Source organism: Alligator mississippiensis, chromosome 4 (genome assembly GCF_030867095.1).
Source record: "Alligator mississippiensis isolate rAllMis1 chromosome 4, rAllMis1, whole genome shotgun sequence".
NCBI classification, from domain to species: domain Eukaryota; kingdom Metazoa; phylum Chordata; order Crocodylia; family Alligatoridae; genus Alligator; species Alligator mississippiensis.
The window spans coordinates 143,167,826-143,192,781 of NC_081827.1; the positions used below are offsets into that span (position 1 = coordinate 143,167,826).

The window sequence follows — 24,956 nt, forward strand, 5'->3', positions numbered from 1 at the left end:
AGCGCTGGGTGATCCTTATCTGGGTCTGGATCTGTATCCTTATAAAGATTTCCCAGCGCCGGCCTCACTGCCACAGAGCTCAGGTTGGGAGATAAGGATCTCCCAGCACTGGCCCCAGTGTTGCGGAGCTGGCACTGGGAAATAAGGATCTCCCAGTGTTGGCCCCATGACCACAGAACTGGCATTGGGAGCTCCCTGCTGGCAGGGGCTGGGGAGCCTGTTCTCTATCCAGCTCCGTGATCATGGAGCTAGGTGGGGAACGGGCTGGGAACTGTCCTGGTTAGGGGCAGATCCCAGTCCTGTGGCCCAATCAGGTGATCGGGGCAGGGAGCCCAGACCTACCCCACCCCTGAAGCTCTTTCTAAGACCTGTGCCTTGATCTGCCAGTGGGGCAGCTAGCAGCAGGCAGATTGGGGCAGGGGGCTGGGACCTCTCCTCCCCTGCAGCTCTTTCTAGTCCCCTGCCCCCAGTCAGGAAGCCAGTGCCAGGAGTTCCTTGCTGTCAGGGCAGGGGGACATTGTCCCTGCCCTGGCAGCAGGTAGACCCCTTGGGGGCAGGGTGCAATGTCCCAGTCCTGGCCAGAGCTCCCCCTAGTGGTGGCAGGGGCCCATTGCAGGGCCCCAGGAAGTGGGAGCAGTTTGACTCTATTAGCAGCAAATCTACCCCCGCTTCCCTTCACATGTGGATGCCTGCCCGGGAGTGTTTGCTTGCAAGCAGTTTATTCATGAATAAACTGCTCCCAGATCTAATGAACATGTAGACACAGATTATTTCTTTGTAACAGGGCACCTGCTATGGGGCCTGTTACAGGTGGGACGTTTCACCCTGACTGCCAAGAAGGCAACTTACCTGTGATCAGACCATGGTGGGGAAAGCGGAACAATGTGAAGCACTGGGAACCTAGGTGTTCCCAGTGAAGTCCTATGCAGGCTCCAGGGCAGATTGGCTCCTGGGGAAGGAGCCAGCGCATAAGAGGGATGTGGGGAGAGAAGGAACATTGCCTCAGGGCAGGGTTCAGCTGAAGAGACTGGAACCAAGACAAGAGGAGAGACTGGAGTGGCGACCCGAGAAATCACGGAGATGCAGGTACCTGCTGGGGATTGAGACAGGGAAGCAACGCCCGGGAGGAGTTGTATGAGCTAGTGCTGCACCGAAGAGGGGCTTCATATGTGGGAAATGAAGGCAGGAGAACCTGGAGAGAGGAGCTGCAGGGGGGAGAAGACAAGTTTTCCCCTATCCAGAGGGAACCCAGGAAAGGGGACTCCACACTGGAGAGCCTAAGCTGTGAGATTTACGGAGACTGGGGCCCTGAGGCTACAAGGGCCAGTCATTAAGGATGGTTACCAGCTGATTGCAGCTTAACCCTTACAAGTTGTGAAGGTAACAGGTCAAACCAAGGGAGGACAGGGGAATGTTATCCCACTAGAAATAACCAAACCAAGACAGGGAAGGGACAGCGGGGTGCTCATGACTTGTGAGTACAATCCAAAGAGAGAGGAAAGGAGTACCCGAAATCACATCAAAGTCCGGGGAGCTACAGGTAGGGTCAGGACACGGCAAAGGGGAGGTAGGAGCCCTGAGAAGAGACCCCAGTTATTAGACCAGCATGTATTAAGAAGGCCACCTCCCAAACTCGGTGTTCTTTCTCAAGATATTTATTTTCCATTAAGGTGTGGCAGGAAAGTACAAGAAGGACATTGAGACCAGGTACTGGGTAATGACTGCAACACCCGTGGTAGCAGCATGACTTCCACACCCTTGATTTGTATTACCCAGCTCCTGTTCCACATAACCCAGCTACTCCCCATAGATGTGCCACTCAAGTTGAAGGTGTAACTGCAAGATAGCCCTAAGCTGATTAACATTTGTGCTGCTCACAGTGTAATGTTGCAAGACCCTTAATCAGTGGTCAGTTACAGTAGTAGAAACCTATGTAAATCAGTAGGATTGCCAGGGCATCACAAAGGGCATACACTTAAGATGGATTATGGTTGTGTAGATGCCACTAAGAACCTAAGTTGTTCTGCAAAATCTGTTACTGGTGATAATGGAAAGGTAGAGCTCAGGATAACTCCTGGATTCCAGGTTAAGTGTGAAGAATTGGCAGTTGAGGGGAGACAACAACATGCTTATAAATACAGCATCTTTTGATATGGTTTCACTGAGTGCGTCTAGTCTACATGAGAAGTTTACTGAATAGTTGACTAATTAACTGTGCAGGAAACATCTCGGCATCTACATGTGCGCTCCTGTTAGGGCTCATGAAAATATTAACTCCTCAGCAAGGTAGTATTGTAAAATATAAGTACTACCCTTCTGTATGGTTTTCTCATGTGCAGCAGTGCATGTGTAGACACTGCCCCAGCTGGCTGGGGCACAGGGTGCTTCAGTGCAGGGCTAGCTGGCAGGCAGCCCCCGTGCTGAGGCACAGTGCACCAGCCAGCCATGGGGTGGCATGTGGAGACAGAGGAGCACCTGCAAATTCAGGGCTGCTCCCCTGTCTCTGCATTCTGCAGAGCCCGCATCTCCACATGCCATTCTGTGGCTGGCTGGAGCTCAGTTTACCTCAGCACAGAGGCTGCCTCATGGCTAGTGTCATGCTGAGGCACCCGGTGCCCCAGCCAGCCCCTCTGCAGTACATGGAGCCCAGTTGGAGCACCCTGGGCTGGCAGGCTAACCCCCTGGGTCCCTTGCCAAACTGGACTGCTCATACTAGGCTCCATGTGGCACACGCGAATACACTCCATAGCAATATTCTCTGGAGTTTATTGGTCCACATTAAGTGTGTGTATAGGCATCCCCACTGAGAGACAATAAATGTGGGATCCCACCCACATTTTTCAGAATAGAGCCAAACTTCTGAGGAACTAACAGGTAATTGGTTGTATTTGCTACTTCTGTTATGCTGCCTGTGGCAATGTGAGTCTCCCCGACTAGCCACAGTGCCAGTTTACCCACTTGCCTTTGGGCACACCACCCATCTGACTCGCCTGCCATGCCTTGTTGTTAATTAATTAGGATATTAAGGCGAGAGGCTGCCCATTCTTGCCTCGATGCCAGGGGTCGCTATCTGCGACTCCGTTTCTTCCCTACACCGCAGCCCAAGCCTTGCAGATGGCATCCAGATGACAGTGCCCCCGGCCTACAGCCAGACCTAGCTTAGGCCTCATTGTCAGGCCTCAGTCACACACACATTCATATTGCTCTCCTCTCACTAGGGCCTCACACTCCACCCTCTTTCACAAGGTCTCTTTCATGTGTTGACAACTTATACTGCCTTGCTCCCTCTTGCACTGGGCCCCTTAGGCCATAGGCTTTAGCTTGTTCATACCTTGGGTGGCAAATGTACCGTCTTTTGGGTCTCTCCCACAACCCTCCCCAGGGTAGTGGCCAGCCAACTACCTGACCGGGTCTAAGTTTGCCCTGGCCCCTTCCAGGGCAGCTCTATACACTTAAACATACTGGGACCCCAGCCCTCTGGTTTTTCTTCCCCGCACTGGGGCTCCTCATTTCCGCTCCCTGTCTGGGGCCACCCCTCACCGGGGTGTTCTTAACTCACACCATAACTGGTGCTCCAGGGTCTCACAGGGACTCTCACTCTCCCCCTGGAGCAGCAGGTCATTGTGCTCTACTATAGCTGTTACTTTAGACTCATTCTCAGCCTCCCACCGGTGGAGGACTTACCGGGGTCAGGACTCACCCCTCTCTCTCGGACTGAGCCCCCTTACTCGGCCTCTGGCCCAAACTGTGATGTCAGGCATCTGAAGGCATCCCTTGGCCTCTCCTCACTAGGGCTCCACACCGCCCCTCACTGGGGCCACAGGGCTTCCCTCTCCAGTGGGCTCAGGAGGCCGTAGTCGTGCCTGGCCCCAATTACCTTTCCTCGGGGTCCTACACCCCACAGGGCTTAGGTGGCTGCAGCTGTGCCTGGCTCCCACTCTCGCTTCTCGGGGTCTTGCACCCCACACGGCTCAGGCAGCTGCAGCCGTGCCTGGCCCCACTGCCTCCTACGTTACCTGACTCACCCAAAGGTGAGGGCTAGGGTTAAGGTACCCCTACCCGCCTTTCACCGGGGTGATAAATGGCCTGGCATTTTCTGGGGGCTCCCACGCCACTGAGAGCCCCAACAGGCCACTCAGCCCACCAGGTCATCTGCACCACTCCCAGCAGGGTGCAGTTTTAGGTCATGCCCAGGACCAGGAGCCTCTAAACCATCCCCTTAAGCTCCTGCCCTTACCTCCAAGGCTGTTGTATGGAGCCTTGCAGCCAGGCAATGTTACTGTCTGGCCTGCCAGCAGCGAACTGCCCTGTTTATATAGGCGGCCAGAGATCTAAAATGGCTACCACAATCAAGCACCTGCTGGCTGCTTGGCTCCGCTCTTCAAGTGGCGGGCACCAACAGTGCCCTGCCACACTGCCCTTGTGTGTTGCTTTATAAAGAAAGTAAGGTATCAATTTTTATGCTCAAAATTTGATATGTGTAGTATAAATGCTGAAGTACGAGAGACAAGGGAAGTGGTCTTCAGACCTGCTTTCACATGTTGAATGCGCTTGTCCTATTCATTGGCTATAGTGTTATACCCAGGATGGCTTTGGGGACTGCTTACTGGAAAAGTGCAAGAGAAGCCAGAGCAAGGTACTCAGAACTGTGCAGTAGTTCACTGGGGTAGTATCAATCAGGCAACATTACCAGATGAAGCTACATACAGCAGAGAACACACAGACATGCTCACTAGTGGGTGGTAAGGACTTGGGACCCTCAGAATCCATTCTCATGATTGAGGCAAGTTGTAGATTCTCACACCTATCCTTTTGTGTGAAGGAGTTATATACAGCTTGGATTCAAATTTCTATAATCTGCCTGTTTCTCTGAGATAACGATCTCTTGGCCAGTTGAGTAGGGAGCATGGCCATTAAGTCATGATCTGTGACCATTTTTTTTTCCTGTTGTTGTCTTATTAGCAGTGGGTACGTTCACTAACATGTATATCGTAACTAACTTGAAACTGTCCCTCACAGTCTGCCTTCTTGCACATGCTAATTATTATAGGCACCTATATATGTGCATCAAGGCTGCTCTGGCAAGTTGTAATTATAGCAGGTTGGAGCCGACTTGATTAATGGAGTCTGCTGGAGCGTGGTAATTGCCGTGCTCCCAGCAAACTCCAGTGTCAGGTGTATCAGCATCCCCATGCTGAAAAATGGTGGTAGGGGTGTTTTAACTGCAGCTTGTTCAACGAGCTTTAGTTAAAACGCCCCGGTGTAATTTTTTTCAGCATGGAGATGCTGATACGTGTGATGCTCTGGGCTCTTTACTTAGAGCAGGTATGTGAATTCTCTTCCAACCATTGGAACCTTGAAGTAGAGAAAATTCTGACACTCCTGCCTTTCCATCCGGAAGTGGGTCACGTACTAGTTCACCCCTCAAGACACATGGACCTAGCAGGCTCTCTGTACCTCACAAAGGAAACAGTCATCCTGGCAAAGGGTCAGTGAATTGATAGACTTGCCACCTGTTGTCCACAGCTATTGGTACCAGAGACCTTAGGAATCCCTTTCCTTTCTGGAGTGATCTGTGAACTCTGTATGTCTGACATAAAGTTGCAGGGCATAAAATAAGTACACAATGGTAGGTATCAGGATTCCAATCACAACTGAGTACAACGGGGTCGTGCTAATCCTATGCTACAGTTGCAGGAGAGGGACAGAACCTTTTCTTCTTCCTCTACCAGACTTGCCACATGTTTGTATCTATTAGCTAGACACAAACATGCATTAATGATGCTAGCCCAGTAAGTTGCCCAGCTGTGGGATGGATCTTACCTTGGTTGCTCCTGGATAGCCATATAGTAACACAGACAAGAAACCTTTATCTTTAGTTAGCTTGGATATTTTTCTTCTCAGATTCAGGCCTAGCTGGTGTAAATGTCTCATCTCTCAGCTAGGATACAGGAACAATCTTGACGTCTTCTTACTGGGAAAAGCTACCTCTGACTCTGTATACTGCAGCTTTCACTGGTGCTCCTGGTTTATATCAGCTCCTTATCTGCTTCAATATCCATTTCAAGGGCTTGATTGTGAAGTTGTTTTCTGAAGGCTTAGTGAAAAGTATCTTGGACATCTCTCCTACTGCAGTCCTCTAAAGTAACAATACTGTATTTACTTGTATATAAGATGAGTACCCCCCCCTTCCCAATCAACATGGGGAAACAGCCCTTTGTCTTAAATTTGCATACAAAGAAGCCTCATTAAATACATTATCTAGTATTAAACTGCTGCCAAAAGTAGCATGTACTCAATAATGGAAACCAACTATAAAGTTGATTAAATGCAGTCAACACACATTCTTAAAATGCTGTTGTCTCTGCTGGGGCCCAGCCCAATGAGGGTAAATCATGAGCCTTTTGGCCTTGAATTAATATTATGTGTTGATTATGCTCTATATAAGTAGGTGCCCAAGTGCTACTTTAAAGTATGTTTGTGGACTACCTATGCTATACTTTGTAGTAGTTTCAAAAGAGGTATGCTGCATTAATTTTGGATGAATTAAGTCTATGGGTACTTGTAGTACAGGTTTCTCTCACCATCCACAGGAGTTAGATTCCAGAAAGTTCCCATGGTTGGCAAAACCATGGTTGGTAAAACTAAAGGCTTAGGGAAAATGGGGGTAAGGGACTTGAATACTGTACAGTATAGAGTATAAATATAATTTTATTTACCTTTAGTACTATACATGGGGTGTTCAACCAGGCAGGAAGGGAAGGGACAGGGAGGGGAGGAATGCGCCAGCTGGCTCTGGACGGCACACCACGGCGCTTCCCTGCCCCCACCCATCTGAATGGGCAAAACTACCCGCACTCCAGGGTGGCTGCAAACCCGCTTTCCCCCCCCCCCACGCACCTGTGGGATGCTCCACCCACCCCACCAGTCTCGGAGTTCACCAGCCATGGGGCCTTGGCCAGGCTGGGTTGTGGGACGATCCAAGCCTGGTGGCAGCGGGAGCCACCTTTCTGCACCCCTGGATGAGCCACTGGACTCAGATCTCCTTGCCCGCCACTGCCCCGGCAATGCACCTCGTGCGCATGGGGCTGCACTGAGGACAGCGGCCCTCCCCTGCCCCAGATGAGCCACCCACGTCCCCATCCTGCTCCCACTGGGGCCCTGCAGCCCCCGGCCCCAAGCACCCCCTGACTGGGTAGCAGCCCCAGCCCTGCCCAGCTACCTCCCTACTGGGGCCTCAGTCCCTCTTTCCCTCCACTTGCCTGCTGGACCATGGATACTCGAAACCATGGTTGGTAAAACAAACCTGTAATTTTTCTGTATACAGGTTATTATGGGTATGTTTATTTCTAGTTCAATATTTTCAGATTTGTTTCTTTTTTCCCATGTGGTCAGGGAGAAGAGGGTCTGATAGTAAAGAAGGTGGGGGAGGCTTGTAGGGGAAAGAAGTTGGGGAGGACAAGAGGGCTACCTGCTCCCCACCCAATTTATTTTTACTGCTGTAGCAGGGAAGGTTGACAAATTCAAGGCAGACCTCCAATAATCAGATTTTATACCTGGAAAATTATAACAATTTAATTTTTTTTCCATATATAGAATCTAAGTATGGTGCGTGTGTGTGTGTGGGGGGGGGGGAGGGTCGGGGGTCATCTTGTATTTGAGTAAATATGGTAATTTGCAGAAACACTGCAGTTGATAGTCCCCAGCATGGTATTTGACGGCAAGGGAGAGAACACCTGCAGGTCGACAACATGTGGTTGCAGAATATATTGTTATTAGACAAGCTGAACATGAGTTTTTCTTAGGGGTTTTTTTTTAAGGCTCAGTACAAGTCTTTAAAAAGTTTTCCCAATGGATATCGTGTAAGAAAGGGACTTATGCTAGAACAGTGGTTCCCAAGCTTCTTCCAGTCATTATCCTAAATCGGGGATTGTGAACAGGGAGTACATAGGGGTGAGTAGGGACAGAGCGCTGCCACCCCATGCCGCTGCCTCACAGGAGCAGGGCCAGGGTGGGGTGAGAGGAGGGCTGCGCAGATGCTGCGCTGCTGCCGCTCCGTCCCTCGACACGCCTGCACTCTGCATCTGGCTGCTTGTCACTTACCATGGGATAGGAGTGGACACACAAGCAGTTGTTCTGGAGAAGCTAAGGTGCAGTAAGTACTTATGTCCTGTGTATTGCAGACATACAAACTGTCTGTGTGCTGGCATCAACCTTTAGTAACTGAAAGCCAGCGTGGGACACTTTTAGCTCTGTTTCATTCAGGGTTAAACTGCCATTGTTTAGCTCTTGTTGGCAAGGTAATTGGGAGCATTGATACATTTACTACAGAACATCTGAGGTGCAGGAAGTTTTTTTCCCTCACCCTTGCACCCTGTTAATTAAAGGACCAGAACAGTAGGAACTGTGCACCCACAGTAAAAGGAGGCAGGGCTTTTACTGCATATCACCTACTCTACATTTTGTGTTCCTGTGTCCGCTTCTGTGCCATAGTGGTTGCATCTACACGTGCAATTACTGTGACAATAAACTCCAGTGCAGTTTGCACTGGAATCAGCTACTCCTGGGCACAGCGTTTACACGTGTGCCTGGGATCACAGCAATTCAAGCCAGGAAGGAGCAGCCCCAGGCTGGCAGGGGGCCCTGAGGGTCAGCCCCAGACTCTGAGTGGCAGCGTTGGGTGGCAGAGGGGCTGGCTCATGAGGATGCTACAGTGTGGGTCTAGCATGTGTTGCAGCAATGTAAACTACTCCACCATAGGATAGTACTTGTGTCGGAGAGTACTATCCTATGGTGGAGTTAAATTAATTTACTGCAACCTAATATGGGCACAACTGTAGATGGTGATGCTTTACTGCAGAGCTAATTAGTCTATTCAGTAAAGCACATGCATAGATGAAACCAGTGGGTGCATCTACATATGCAGTTAGCATGATGCCATAAACTCCAGAGCAGTTTGTGTTGGAATTTATTGCTTGTGAGCTCAGCATTTACACATGCACCCAGGACTGCAGCACCTTGAGCTGGGTTGGAGCACCAGGGGTCAGCCTGCCAGCCAGGAGCTGCTCTGTCCCGGTTCAACATGCTGTGGAAGGGGTGACTGGGGCATAAGGGTGCTACGGTGTGGGGCTAGCTGGCAGGCAGGCATCCCCACACTATAGCACCCTCATGCCCCAGCCAACCCCTGTCAGCATCTGCATGTGTATTGTGGTGGAATAAATAACTCCACTGTAGGATAGTACAGGTACTCCTCACTTAACGACCTACCTGTTTAACGACCGCGCGGACTTACGACCAGCTCTCCGAGCAGTCGGTATTGTACAAAACGTATTGTGGAAATGGCAGCGCAGCGTCTCAAGCCAAGGCATGCAGTATCAAGGGGCGGCTCCTCGCTTATTGACCAATTCACTTAACGACCTAGTCGCAGGAACGGAACTCGGTCGTTAAGTGAGGAGTGCCTGTACTTGTGTTGGGCAGTAGTGTCCTGCAGTGGAATTAATTAGTTTACTCTGGCCTAATTGTTCCACACATGTAGACAGTGACACTTTATTGCAGAGCTAATTAGTCAACCCGGCAGTAAAGCGCATATGTAGTTTCTCCCAGCGGGTGTGTCTACATGAGACATTTACTGCACAGTTGAATAATTAGCTGTGCAGTAAATGTCTCGGCATCTATAAGTGTGCCCCTATTAGGCTGGAGTAAACTAATTTACTCTGCAGCAGGATAGTACTTGTAAATATAAGTACTATCCTGCTGCGGAGTAAAAAATTCCACAGCAGCACATGTAGATGCTGGAGGGGCTGGCTGGGGCATGAGGTGCTTCAATGCAGAAGCTGCCTGCCAACTAACCCTCCACTGAAGCACCCTTGTGCCCCAGCCAGCTCCTCTGCAGCATGTTGAACCAATAGGAGTAGCCCCGAGCTGGCAGTCCTGTACCAGCTGGGGCTGCTTCAGCCCAGCTTCATGTGCTGCGCATGAATAAACTCAGGAGCTTATTGCCCTAGTGTTGATTACTCACAGACACATGTTCAAATGGCACACCTGGGAGCAATAAACTCCGAAGTGATAAACTCCAGAGTTTATTATGTGCAGTAATAGCACATGTAGATGCTCAGTGGGCATATGTGCACATGCAAATGCTCCAGGGTGCAAATGCACCCCAGGCTGATGTCTTCACATGCAGGGGCACAGGAGAAGATTTGCTGCTTATGGCAGCAATCTGCTTCTGTCCCGTTGGCCTTGCACTGGCCCCCTGCAGCAACCAGGGGGAGCTCTAGGCTCTGCCTAGGTGCTGGTCCAGAGGCTGGCAGGGAGCATGGGGCCAGGAGACAGCTGTCTCCTGACGAAGGCTGGGATATTGCTCCCTGCCCCCAGGAGCTGCTTGCTACCAGGGTGGGCTCTGCCACTGGAACCTGGGTGGGGAGAATGTCCCCCTGCCCTGGCTCTATGATTGCGGAGCTGGGGTTAGGAAATTCTTATCAACCAGTCTAAGCTCCACGGTCATAGGGCCTGAGTTGGGACATAAGAATCTCCCAGCTCCTGCTTCCCAGTCACAATTGTGAAGTGGGGGATCGGAGCTCCATGCTGGGGCAGGGGGACATTGTCTCTGCCCAAGCTCTGGTGGCAGAGCCCACCCCAGGAGCAGGCAGATCCCAGGTGTAGGGAGCAGTCTCCTGCCCCCCTGCTGCCCAACTGACTGGGAGCACATTTGATCCTGGTTGGCTGTCTACACGTGCCATACTGCACAATAAGTATTTGGAAGTAAATTTGCTACTTGTATTTGTAGGCAGCAAATTTACTCGCAATTAGAACAAATTACTGCACAGTAAGCATCAGAACATGTAGACAGTGACGCTTATTGCACAGTAATTAGCTCTAAAATTGAGTAAAGCATCTTGTGAAGATTCATGCAGTGAGAAGTAAACCAGGGCAGCTTAGCCTTGAAAGAGACACGGCAAAACTTCTAGGGTTAGATTTGATTTACTGTGGGGTAATTCTGGGCACTGGGCAGTTAGTGCAGAACATTTGAGGCACAGTAAAGCTCCTCTCTTCATTTAAACACCCGAATTGTGGTCTTCGGGCAATTGGTAGCATGGTGTGGCTTATGACCCCACTTGGGGTTGCTGCATTGGTTCTTTTATAGTAGACTATAATTAATTTAATAATGTTGTATACTGGAGCTCAACTACTTCATAGTGGCCACGTCTACACAGGACACTGACTGCACAGTTGTTATTGTGCAGTCATTTAGTACTTGTAGTAAATGACTGCACAGTAGGCCTGTGTGAAGCAGCAAGTATTTGATTTGGATTCGGATTCAGCCGATTCAGAGGGACAGTGATTCAATTCGGTGATTTGAGTCACTGTCTCGATTCACTTTGGCCGAATCATATTCGGAGATTCGGTCATTGAATCAGCCGATTCAGTGCTTCGGCCATAGACTATAATGGGGAATCGCTAAAATACCTATAACTGTCATTTTTTTTCAGATTTGGATGAAAACAGCAAGGATGGTAGCCTCTTCTGATGGCATGAAGCCTGCCAGGTTTCAAGGAGATAGGTGCAGGGGCTTCTGTAAAAGGGCACCTCAAATTGTTGAAAGCAAAACTTGTCTCAGTTGTGCATGTTATCTCTGGGTGTAGCTGTGTTGTTTTAAGGAACAGGCAGGCAAAGTTCTTTGAGTAGATGTGATATCTTTTATCAGACCAACTGAATAGTTGGAGAAATATATCTTAGCAAGCTTTCGGGTTTAAAAACCCTTTGTCAGGCTGAGAAAGCATCTGCAGTTGGTGTGTGGTCTTCCTGGATGGAATGAATAGTAGAGAAGCCAGAAGCTGGTATGCAAGCAAGAAAGCCAGCCAGTGAAAATGTAAATTCAGGTGTCAGGGGGTGAGAGACTGCCTGGGGGGGGAGTGGGGGATGTAGCAGTTAAAAGTGGAGAGGTACTTGGGGAGTCAGATGTCAGGCAGGTTATAGTGTGTCATAAATCCAATGTCTCTGAATTGAATTGGCTACAGAAGCTTCACACAGCCCTACTGCGCAGTAACCAGAGTTACTGCACAGTAGTGTCACCAAACAGCTTTTAAATTACACTGACTGTGCAGTAGCTCATTAAAACTGTACCATGCGACGCTACCGCACAGTTAGCATCTCATGTAGATGCGGCCAGTAGGTATGCTGCAAATGCATGTAATGGTTTATAGAGAGTTAATATTTATCAACAGTTACTACACCTTGCTAGGAGAGATACTTAATCTATTTCCTATTGCAAATCAAGGGGAAAATTGTTATAGCTCAGTGCCATTCTATAACAACCATTGTGTTCTTGATAACAGTGACCGTTATATTTAGATTGCAAGACAGTTAAGAGCTGTGCTATACAGAGCTTGATTTCAATACAGAAAAGGAAGAGGAACCTGGAAGAAATGACAAGAGATTCTGGAGAATGACTATTTTAGATGTTACGCTTGTTTGATTGAAAGAGGAGCTTACAGTAGTTGAAGCATGACAACAGTTTGGATGTCTGGGCAAGATTTAAAGGCCCTAAGTCTACTGAAGACTATGAAAAGTATCCCATTGTCTTCAGTGGGTGTGAGACAGTGTCTAAGAGCTGGAATGGAATGGAAGGGCAAGAATGGATTTTAGATGTGTTTTTTTTGGGAAGCTACAAGACTTGGGAGGAAGAAGATTTACAGGTTGTCAAGATAAATGGAGAAGAGCATAGTTCCAGAATGTAGGTTTTCTTTAAAAAAAAATGGAGAGGGAGTGTGTTTTCAAACCCTGACATAAAGTAATATTTTAATCTAATGGAAAACACTGTTTTAGTTTTAAATCTCTCCCTGCAGTGTTGCAATCCCAAATTCACCAGCATTGGGCTAGTCAGTGATCACTGAACATGAAATCATCTGGCTGATTTCATTGCTCAAGCTGAGTGAAATGCCAAAAGTAATCAAACAGCATCAACAGTGGAAAAATAAATTAGATATATTTTTTTAAATTAATTCAGTTTTAATATCTAACTAATTTAAGGGTTACCTTTTAGCCCTTCTAGTTTAAATTTTGATTAAGTTTCAGAGGGATGGCTTTTGTTTTTCCTCCCTTTTTCCTTCAGTCTTTCTATCCCATGGTAGTTACTTGCCTTAAATATTGCTGGCAGAATTTATGGTGCATAATTGTGAGATAATATAGCTGTGCTGCCTTGTGGACTTTGAGTGTAATTATATATTGGAATATCTTCTGCATTTATAAATGGAAAACAAACAGCAGTGGGGAAAAACTGGTATATTTATACTGACTTTAAAACTGCTTTGCTAGTTTTACCAGTTGTTGCTTTGGTCCACAGTGTTTGAGAAACATAACAGTTTTAGGCTTATTTTTAGATTTATTTGAAGGTGACATTCAAATTAGTTAGGTTTTTACATGAGGGCCTCTAAGTACTAGGAACTCATTTCCACACATCCAGACCCATCTGATCTAATTTCTTAATGGATAAGATCCAGATGTCTAAGATTCTTTTCAAGAGCATTACAAGATGGATATGTTCTGCTTCAGTAATTTGCTAGATGCACCACTGCTTACCATGTGTCTGTAAATTATTTTTATTTCTCAGAGCAGGGAATGGAGATTTTAATTTTTTCCTGGGAATCAAGCAACTCTATACTTTTATCCCTTGGATACTTTTAATATAGAAATCTACAGGTAAGCAGACTTATTTTCTTTTTACCTTCTATATTTTCATTTATACATATTCAATTTAAAATATAGGCACATATCACTAGTAAAGTAGTACCAGTTCAGAGCTAGTAAGGGAACTGGTGGGTGTTCCATGGATGTGGACTGGAACAAAATTTCAAGCGCTGGACAGTATCTTTCTCAAACTGCTGAGTTCAAATGAATGACTCCTAAGTCACCACAGTGACAGTGCTTTGTTAGGGCCCTATATGCCTATCTATCCAAGCTGATATTGCATGCCACTGGGTGTGTCTATACATGCATTTGATCTGGGAGAAGTTTACTCACAAGTAAAGACCCCCAGGCAGGCATCTGCAAGTTCAGGGTTTTGGGATCAGATTTGGTGCTCACGGCAGTAATCTGCCCCTGGCCCTGATGGCCCTGCACCAGTCTCTTGCAGCAGTGAGGGGAAGATCTAACCCAGGGGCTGGCAGGGAGCACAGGGCCAGGAGACAGCTGTCTCCTGTCAAAGGCTGGGACATTGCGTCCTGCTCCCAGGGGGCTAACTGCTGCTGAGGCAGGGCCAATGTTCCCCTGCCCCAGCATCAGGGAGCTCCTGGCCCCAGCTTCCCAGTTGGGGGCAGAGGACTTGAAAAGAACTGCAGGAGAGGGGCAGGTCCCAGCCCCCTGCCTTGATCCACCAGTGGGGCAGCTAGCAGCGGTTGCAAGGCCAGCAATGGGGGTTCTTTATCTTCCAGTGCCAGCTCTGTGGTTGTGGGGCCAGTGCTGGGAGATCCTTCTCTCCTAGCCTGAGCCCTGCAGTGGCAGAACCCAGGCTAGGAGATCTTTATCTCCCAACGCCAGCTGTACAGACACAGGGCTGGTGCTGGGGAATCTCCCAGCACCAGCCCCACTACCACAGAGCTGGCACTGGGAGATAATGATCTCCCAGCCTGGGCTCTGCACCATGGGGCTTGCACGGAGAGATATGGATCTCCCAGTGCCGGCCCCACAATTGCAGAGCAGGTGCTGGGAGCTCTTGCTGCTACCAGGGCACGAGGACATTGTCCCCGTGCCCTGGCAGCAGATAGCTCCTGGTGGGGAGGGAGCAATCTCTTACTTCTTGCTGCTTCCGGCTGACCAGAAGCACATTTGCTCCCAACATGTGTGCTACTGTGCTATTCTCAAGTAAGTTTGCTGCTTGCATATGCAGGTAGCAGATTTACTCACGATTAGAGCCAGATGCTGTGCAGTAAGTGTCTGGATGTGTAGACACAGATACTTACTGCCTAGTAATTAGCTGTACTGCACAGTAAAGCGTGTCATGTAGATGCTTGGAATGGGTAATGCATTAAACAAAATTATATAAAGAAGGGAATTTAAAAAGAGATAAAGTTCATTCCTTTCACATGAGTTGAAGCTTTGTAATTCACAGTAATAACAAATGAGCTCTCCCCAGGCTGGTGTGTCATATAGGTGCTTTTTAGGGGTACAGTGTTTGCCCCTCAGTTGTTTAAGGAAGGAAGAGCTTAATTAGGCCAAAGTGTTCTGTTGTTCAATTCATTGACGGCACGCTTTTATTATACCAGTGTAGTCCTATTGATTTTATTGGGTCTTATCCTGATTCAGAGTGGTGTAAGTATGAGAAAAATTGGACCCATTCCTACAAGACAGGACTGCTCCTTAATTAAAACATTTAAATGATGACCTCTGAAATCCATTGGGCAATTAGGACTTCCTGGAGTTACGTGCTGAACTCCCCAGAAACAAAGAAAAAAAGAGGCACTTGTCATTACATTGATTTTTAAAGTTAATTGTCATCTCTGGTAATGTCCCTGAAGTCCTTTGATGAGCTTTCTCAGTAGTTGGCCTGTACTACTGGAATTTGTTCTATGTGGAAATCCCATTAAGCCTGAACTTTTTTTTAGGCAGTTCCCAGAAGCACTGTTCTGCTCAACTCTTACACTTCAAGTATTTAATCTAAGCACACACGTGCTGAAATCCTTTGATGAAACAAGGTCTCTATCTTGGTTGTCTATCTGACTTGTAAAACTGGAGGCATTGAACAAGCAGAGGTTTGGTTTCTCTTATTCAGACCTCAGGGATTAGAGGGAGAGACAGACAGCAGTGAAACCAAGGCTAAGTACAGACAATCAAAAAGCCCAAGGCTGACAGTCTTCACAGGTTAGTCTAAGCTTCATAGATTGAACTGATAAGCAAGTGAACAGACGTTCACTTTTGATTCTGCAAATGCAACCACATGTCTACAGTGGCCCAGGCCAGAAACCAGGGGCTGCTAGAGCATGCCTCTCTGTTAGTCAAAGCAAGCCCACCCACCCTGTATGGCACCGGAAGGGGGACTTACGGGGGAGGTGCAAAGCATCCTGGGATGCTGGGGGACTGTGAGTTAACTTGAACCTGGATGGGATCTGGGACAGCAGTTCAATAAACCAATTTAACCTGAATAGTTAAGTCTGATAGAACCTACGGGGGGAGGTTGAGAGAGCTGAATCTCTTCAGCCTTCACAAGAGACGGCTGAAGGGAGATCTTGTGGCTGCCTATAAACTTATTAGGGGAGGTCAACGGGGAATAGGGGAAGTGCTGTTTACTAAGGCGCCCCAGGGAGTGACTAGGAATAACGGGTGTAAACTAGTTGAGAGTGGATTTAGGTTAGATATTAGGAAGAAATTTTTCATAGTAAGGGTGGCTAGAATCTGGAATGGGCTTCCAAGAGAGGTGGTGCTATCACCTAGCTTAGAGGTCTTCAAGAGGAGGCTAGATAGTCACCTGGCTGGGGTCATCTGACCTCGGTCCTCTTTCCTGCCAGGGCAGGGGGTCGGACACGATGATCCATTGTGGTCCCTTCTGACTACACTCTATGAATCTATGATACTACATCCATCTAGATTTATCTTAAACCAGTTTGGGCCATTTGGAAAGTGGTTTGTGTGCGCTGAACTTCTGTTATGTTACAGATTTGAACTGGTTTCTGATCACTTATATCAGTTAACATGTAATTTCTGTCCCTAACCCAGAAGCTGAGAAATGTGGATGAGGGTTTAAGAACCTGATCCAAAGCCCACTGAAGTCGGTGGAAAAATGTATTCTCTTCTACAGGCTTGATGCAGGGTATAAAGTGTTGGAAGGAGTGGAAAACTAAGATGAGGTCTTTTGGTGGGTTATGTCGGGAAGCTACACAGTGAGACTCTGGATCTGAGGTGTCAGGAGGGAGACTCCAAACTTGCAGATGTGGTTGGAGGAAAGTGGAAGGAAATTCTGCAGTCTTTAGTTCCCACAATGAAATAGCACTAATGCTAATGAAGGTAGTCTGGATATATGCTTTTGTAAGAAAGAGCAGAAGTTGGTATGCTGGTAGTTTGTTTTTTTCAGCCCCTTGATTTTTCAGTGTTTTCCTTGTCAGATACTGTAGGAATTCTTAGAACCTCAGAGTTGCCATCTAGTGGTGCTCCAAGCCTCTTGTCTGTTCCCTATCTGAACCCAGACTAAAATCATTGTGGACATTTTGAACACCTCTTCCTCACTGAGTGAGAAAATAAAGCAGGTTAATTTTATGGGTGGAGCTGCACCTTCATGAAAGCTTTTATTTTATCTTTGAAAACATATTCCCTCCGGCTGGGAGGGATATATTGAGTTCTATAAGAACAAGCATCTAGTATGAATGGCTATACTGATGAGATAATGTTTTCTTAATGTGGGAATGACTATGTTAATGGATTTGTTGAACTTCTTGGTATACTCAAAATGAATTGATTTTGTCTAGAGAAATTTCTAGACATGTCTACACCATAGTCACAGCAATGACTGCAGCTCATGGAGACATAACTGATCTAGTTTTAAGCAGGCTGACTTGTGTACTAATAGCTGTCTAACTGCAGCAATACACTGAGGCCACCTGGGAAGCATGTGGGATTAGCACTTACTTAGTAATATGGTTTAAAAGCTCCATGGCACCGCAGCTAATTATTTTAAACCTAACAGGTATGTGTATGCTGTACTGTAGTCATTGTGCATAGGTGCACCGTCACTGAGCTGAGTTGGTACACAGTTAAGTGCTGTGATTTTTCTCTAGCCAACTAGCTCCTTGAGTGCTTATTTCACATCAATGCCAAGATCAGTGCCCATCAGTGCTGGTATAAATCACTTTACAGAGGATAAGGAGACTTCTAGGGCCAGATCCTCAAGACAGGGTAACATGATGTTCCCATCTCCTCTCCCTTTTCAAGTGGGCACATAGAGACCATCTTGGGCTGGGAATAAAGGGATGAGTGCAGCATGACTAGGTGTTGCTTAGGATTTGATTCCTAAACGGCGGGATCATGCTAAAAGCAACTCCCCAGCTACTTGCCACCAGCCCTAGAATTACTAGGTAGATACTGCAGGGGTTTAGGTTGTAGCCGTGTTGGTCTAAGGACATAGGCAGACAAGGTTCCTTGGGTGAATTTGATATCTTTTATTAGACCAACCCAAATAGTTGGAGAATATTAAGCAAGCTTTTGGGTTCAAAAACCCTTTGTCAGGCTAAGGAAGTTTCAGCAGTTGGTATGTGCTCTTCCTGGATGGAATGAAAAGTAAAGAAGCCAGGGGCTGGGCTGGGCTGGGCTGGGGAGTCAGTTGCCAGGCAGATTATAATGTATCAAAAATCCAATGTCCATGTTTAGTCCATGATCTCTAGTATCCAGGAGGTTGATGAAATGGAGCTCATAGGCTCGCCTCTGGGAAGTGTTGGGTAAGTTTCCCTTGAGGATCAGAACTGAGAGATTGGAAAGAGTGTGGCCCTCCTGTGAGAAATGTGCCCCCCACCGGTAATTGAGTGTTTCTGTCTTTGATGGATTTCCGGTGTGCGTTCATTCTGGTGCTCAGTTGTTGTTTGGTCTCTCCTACATATCTTCCATCAGGGCATTTGGTACATTGGATGAGGTATATTACATTTCTGGATGTGCAGCTGTAAGATCCAGGGATGCTGATGGCTCTGTTGTGGGGTGTAGTAATAGTGGGGGTGGTGGAGATGTGTTGGCAGGTTTTGCATTTCTTGTCATGGCACGGTCTGGATCCTTTTGGTGTGTTCTGGGGTTGAGGAATTTTGCTTCTGGTGATGAGGTTGGCGAGGTTTGGTGCTTGTTTGAAGGCTAGGATGGGTGGCTCTGGGAAGATCTTTTTAAGAATAGGGTCTCTGTCTAGTATGGGTTGCAATTTTTTGAGGATTTTCCGTACAGGTTCAAGGGAGGGGTGATACGTCATAACCAGCTGTGTGCGATTTGTGGGGGTAGATACTGCTTGCTCCAGAAATTAAAACTTACTTGTTAGCAGGAGAGGGATACTCTGGCAATCTGGCTAGAATTATTCAGGTTTTTTCTTTTGTTCGGGTACTATAATTTTTTACAGTTTGGCAACAGCTTATTTTAAATGCTGAGTTTGGGAAGAAAATCATTCTCTGAACCAAAATTATTTGGGTTTTTTATTTGGTTTTTGGTTTGTTATGTTTTTTTCAAAAGGTAGAGCTGGAAACAAGTTATTAAGTTATTATACAAGTTACTTCTGGAAAGAATTCCTGAATTAGTGTGAAATATGTGTGTACAATTATATTTTATTTTCTGCTTTGAAAGATCCTCTGGCATGTCAGTCTGAAAGCAAACTCATGGCTGTCGCTTGAAAACAACTGAAGTCCCCCTCCCCCCGCTTACAGTAAACATGTCGATAATATTTGTGTTTCTTCCTTGATCAGCTTTACAGTAGAGCCTTACTTTATGATCCTACGACTGTTTGAGGTAGAACCAATTTTCAATGATTCTCTCCCAAGACTCATTATTTTTTATGTGAATATTCAGGCTATATTAGAAATCAGAATCATAATGTGTTGGAAGGGGCCTCAAAGGCCACCTTGACCAGCCCCTGTGAGTTAACACCTGCTACCTAGGGGCCATCTTTTAAGTAAGATTTACCTTTTACATGCTGCCTCTCATCCTAATACCTGACTTAGCAACCAGTTTTTATGTGGAGCTTAACAGCACTGCAGATCACCAGCCAACCACCATTTTGCTTTCAGCATCTTACTCTAAAAATAGACGTAGAACTCACACTTGTTTTTGCAGCTCCCATAAGCCTTCAAGAGCTGGTGCTAACTCATCAGTTCCCTACCCCCTGCATAGTCCAGCAATACTCTTTATCCCCTCAGGATATCATGACTGACTTGTCTTTCAGGTTCTCCAGGGCATTGATTATGTTTTGTGTTCCATCAGGTATTTAGTCCATCTTTGAGCATCACTAGAAAGATGATGGTGATTCTAGCTACCTGTGGGGAGACTCGACTGTCTTTGTGGAAGATTAGTTCAGTGGAAGTGTAAAGCATCACTGCTGCTCCATTTCTGGACAGCATTTACACATGCATAAGTCCATACCTATTCAGGAAAGGATTCAAGCACATGTATAACTTTTTAGGATGCCCTTGTGTTCCACTGAAGCTAAGGAGACTTAAACGTTGTGCACATCCATTGTTGGATGCAGATGGTCTGCTGAGCTGGAATATAGGTTTAGAGCAGGGTTGGGCAAAATACAGCCTGCACAAACCCCCCTCCCACACCCTACCATACACACCCACCCACCCCCAACCCCACCCCAGACAGAATACACAAGAGTAAGACTTTATTTTTGAGTTCTGCAATCACCTCTATATACATTATGCAAACACAAATAATGACAAAAATATTTTTTGTAATAAAATTAAAATACATTATAGTAGGGTGACATTGGTGAGCCTCACGTCCAGTAACACCCTCCGTCAGGTAGCCCCTCCCCTCATCCCGCCTGCCACGACTTTGATGTTATGGGTGATTCGAAGGAGGGGTTCAGTGGAGCTCTTTTACCAGATGGGTTCCCCAACGCAGGTGTACTCACGGTTGAGGCTTCCGTTGTTCCACGGGGCTCCGCCACCCCTACACCCCATCCACTCGCCAACCAATCACTTGCTGGTGAGATGGTAACTTGCCGCTATTCGTGGGCCTTCTTGCCGGTAGGTGTTCCCAACCGTATGGACCTAGGCTAATGGTCGCCTTCAGTCAGCCTGCCTTAGAATCCTGCTGACCCCACCGCTAGCTCAGGTCGTCTCCCTTTCCTCCCCTGATCTTAGAAATAATATTCCTCCGGGATGGGGAGGCTTCCCGGATCAACGCCTTGGCCCCGGCAATCCCTGGGGACCACTCCTTCTGCCCCTGCCGGGGTTTCCGGTTCTTGCTTCAGCTGCTGAGCTGATGCAGAGCTGCCTGTCTGAGGCTTTCGCTCCAGGGGAGCCACCGCACTACCAACGTGCTGCCCGTCTCCTCTCTCCTTCCCTGGCTCCCCCCTGCCGCAGGGTTTGCTGGGGTTTTTAAACTTCCCCGCGGTGGCCACTGCAGCTGCCGCGATTGGCTCAGCTGTTCCCCTTACCGGGGACAGCTGTTTAAACAGCCGGCGTAATGCCGGCTCATGCGGCTGTAATGGCGGCTGCGGCTGCTGCCGCGGTCCCGGCTCCGACGCCGCCGTGCCTCCCGAGGGTAAGTAGGCCGGCCCGGGGTTTTTTTTAGAGGTTGTTGCTGGCCCCCAATCTTCTCTGTCCCCTGTCTGTGCCCGTGACAGCGGCACGCCGCCGTCACAGACCTCCCCCCTCAAGTCGCCTTGTGGCATCTGGTCAGTGCGTTGTGTATCCTGTCCGCTCTGGTTTTCCTCGCCATGGTAGTGGTCTGGCTCTCCCGACTGGTCTGGATCTTCCCATCTGGATAAAAAATCGGCTACAAAGTTATCCTTGCCTGGACGATGCACCATAGTGAATTTAAAAGGTTGCAAGGCCAGTGCCCAGCGGGTAATTCTGGCGTTCGTGCTTTGCTTTCTCGTTAACCACTGTAACGGAGCATGGTCTGCTATTACCAAAAATTCCTTCCCCAGGAGGTAGTATTGGAAGTACTCTATGGCCCATCTTATGGCCAGGTATTCCCTTTCCACCGTAGCATACCTTGTTTCCGTGTGACTAAGCTTCCGACTCGCAAAGGCAATCGGGCGTTCACCTTCTTTCCCCTCCTGTAATAACGGCCCCCGACGCCCGTCCCGATGCATCCGTCTGTAAGATAAAAGGGGCGTTAAAATCTGGTGTATGCATCATGACATCTTGACGCATCACCTCCTTCAAACGGTGGAAGCTGTCTCTCATCCCTTGGGTCCACCTTAAGCGTGCAGAGGGTGCTCCGGCCAACGCATCCGTGTGGGGTGCTGCCATACTCGCAAAGTGCAGTATAAGCTGGCGGTAGTAGTTGATGAGTCCCAAGAAGGAACATAATTGCTTACATGTCCGGGGCTCCGGAAACTGACTTATGGCCTTGATTTTATCAGGCAGGGGTCGTATTGTTCCTTGTCCTACCCGAAACCCTAAATAGGCCATTTCCCTTTCTGCCAGCTTGCACTTCTTAGGGTTGGCAGTTAGACCCGCCACTTGGAGTTCTAGGACAGCCCTCAGGGCCCCAAGATGTTGTTCCCAGCTAGAGGAGAACATGATAATTTTGTCTGTGTAAGCTGCAGCATAAGCTGCATGTGGAGCTAGTAACGTCTCCGTTAACCTCTGGAAGGTGGCGGCTGCTCCGTTAAGGCCAAAGGGCATTCTCACGAATTCGAATAGGCCCCAAGGAGTTCGAAACTCAGTCTTGGCACAATCGGCGGGCTGCAAGGGAATTTGCCAATAGCCCTTAGCCAGGTCGAGGGTGGATATATACCGAGCCTCCCCAGTTTTCTCGATGAGGTGGCTCACATAGGGCATTGGGAAGGCGTCGAATGTGGTTAGGGCATTCAACTTCGTAAAGTCTATGCACAACCTTAGCGAGCCATCGGGGTTGGCCACCGGCACAATTGGGCTACGCCATGGGCTACGAGAGGGCCATATACTCCCCTGCTCCTGCATCTTTGAGATTTCCTGCTGTACTTCGTGTTGCCATTGCTGGGGTATTGGTCTTCACCTCTCCCTTACTAACGTACCAGGTGGCGTTCTTATCTCATGCTGGATACCTGTGACTCTCCCTGGGTTTTCTTGGAATACCTTTTGGAATTCCTCTACTAAGGCCAGTAATTCCTGTCGTTGGTGGCTGCTCAGTTCTTACTCAAGTGAACGGCCTCTTCCTGTGTGGCTCGTCCTAACCCTGGGCAAAGGGGCCCTAGATCCCTCTCTCCTGCCTTTTCTTGGGCCATCCAGCCTTGAGGGGTCTTCCACTCCTTCAGCCGATTTAAATGGTAGACCTGTTGCTCCCGACGGTGACCCGGTTTACGCACCTCGTAATCAACTGGACCTACTTGTCGGATCACTGTGAAGAGTCCTTGCCACATCGCCAGTTGCTTACTCGAAGTGGTAGGTATCGAGACCAAGACCTGGTCCCTGGGTTGAAAGGTGCGTGCCTTTGCCCTTTTGTTGTCTCCTGCCGCTCTTGGGCCTCCCTCGTGTTGTGTCCTGCAATCCATTGGGCTTTCTGTATACGGGCCTGCAGCTCCTGACGGTATCTCTCCGCAGAGACCCCCAATCCCATCGGCCGTTCCCATTCTTCTCGGACCACCTGCAATAAGCCTCTAGGACTGTGGCCATATACCAATTGGAATGGTGAATAGTGGGTTGATTCCTGGGGGGCATCCCGCAGTGCGAATAGTAAAGGTGTCAACAGGGTATCCCACCATCGGGGATCTTCCTGTGCACAGCGTCTAAGCAGTCGTTTGATGGTACCGTTCAGTCTTTCCACCAGGCCATTGGTCTGGGGATGATAAACTGACATTCTTAGTTGAGTGATGCCCAGTGTCTTGCAAAGGGCCTTCATTACACCCGACATAAAATTCATTCCTTGATCGGTAAGTATCTCCTGTGGAATGCCCACCCGTGCTATCCACTTGAGAAGCTCCTCAGCCACTTTTGGGGCTGTAATGGATCGCAGCGGAACCGCTTCCAGGAATCGGGTGGCGTAATCCACCAAGACCAGGATGTACTGGTAGCCATTGTGTGATTTTTGGAAGGGTACCTATTATGTCTAAGGCTACCCTGGAAAATGGGGTCTCAGTTATCGGCATGGGTCTTAGGGGTGCTTTAGGCGGCCCCCACTCTTGGGCTCTCTGGCATTCTGGGCATGCTGCCCCCCACCGATCCACATCCTCACGCAGGTGTGGCCAAAAAAACTCTTGGGTCAATCTAACCCGGGTTTTGGTACGCCCCAGGTGACCCCCTAGCGGAGACGCATGGGCCAGCCTCCAGACAAAGTGCCGTAGGGGAGACGGGACCACCAACTGCCTCCCTTTCAACTCGCCTCCCTCTTCCCGCTGCACCCGATATAGTAACCCGCCTATTACCTCAAAGCCTTCCTGCCTCCGAGACGTTCCCCCTCCGGGGTCACTGGTTCTCAGCCGCTGGAGTTCCTGGTCTTCCCGTTGAGCTTGTCGAAACTGTGCCGCGCTCACCAGGGATTCCACGCTAATGCCTTCCCGACGGGAAGACTCAGAGTTCTCAGCCGCCCATCCTTCCATTCGTTTAATCTGCCTCCTCTCCTCTTCAGTTGCTCGCACCCGTTCTAACACCCTGTAGAAGGGTTCCCATTCACATCCTAAAATCATTTTGCAGGCTAAGGCGCGGGCCAAGCCCACCCGTAGTTCACCACGGAACTCCATCACCCTAATGGGTACGTAACAGCAGCGGAATTGCATTTCCCCGCCTAAAATGCAGGTCATGTTGATGACACCAGCCTCCTTTCTTCCTCCCGGTGGGGCTAGATCCGCCCGGAGCAAGGACTGGGAACATCCCATGTCCAACATTGCCCGCACAGCCCTACCGCCCACCCAGGCTGTGACCATAGGACGGTTCCACCCTTCTTCTGGGCTGAAGAACCCCACACTACAATCCATGGGTTCACCCTTGCCTGTCTCCCTGCCCTTCTCTCTTGTCGGCAGGTATCCCACAGGACCATGGCTTAGTTTGCTTAGCCCCACTCCGCAGTCCCGGGAGATGTGTCCCGTACGTCCGCATTTTTAACAGACTACCCCCTTCGAGGCACCCTTCCTTGGGGCTGCCCGGCCTTCTCCCTCGCTCACCGAACTTTCTCTTGAGACCCGGAAGCCTTGTCCACTCCCTCTCTCCTTCTCCGAGTTAGAAAAGGCCTCCGCCAGGCGCAAGGCCTCCTCACTGGACCGTGGTTGGTGTCTCCGCACCCATCTCTGTGTGTCTTCCTCTAAGTCCCAGAGGAATTGTTCTAATAATATTTGATCTAATACCCCCGCACGA

At 48.5% G+C, this 24,956-nt stretch overlaps 1 protein-coding gene across 11 annotated transcripts in view; it reads left to right on the top strand.

Moving 5' to 3' along the window:
• TSPAN11 (tetraspanin 11) overlaps positions 1 to 24,956 on the top strand; it is a 242,771-nt gene that overhangs the window by 12,883 nt on the left and 204,932 nt on the right. Inside the window, exon 1 of one of the 11 annotated variants that reach the window (XM_019482167.2) lies at positions 13,677 to 13,698. The exons of the other annotated variants lie outside the window; for them this stretch is intronic. The gene's annotated coding sequence lies outside the window, so the exon portion shown is untranslated. Of the gene's footprint in view, positions 1 to 13,676; positions 13,699 to 24,956 lie in introns of those variants that run through there. 11 annotated transcript variants of the gene reach the window in all.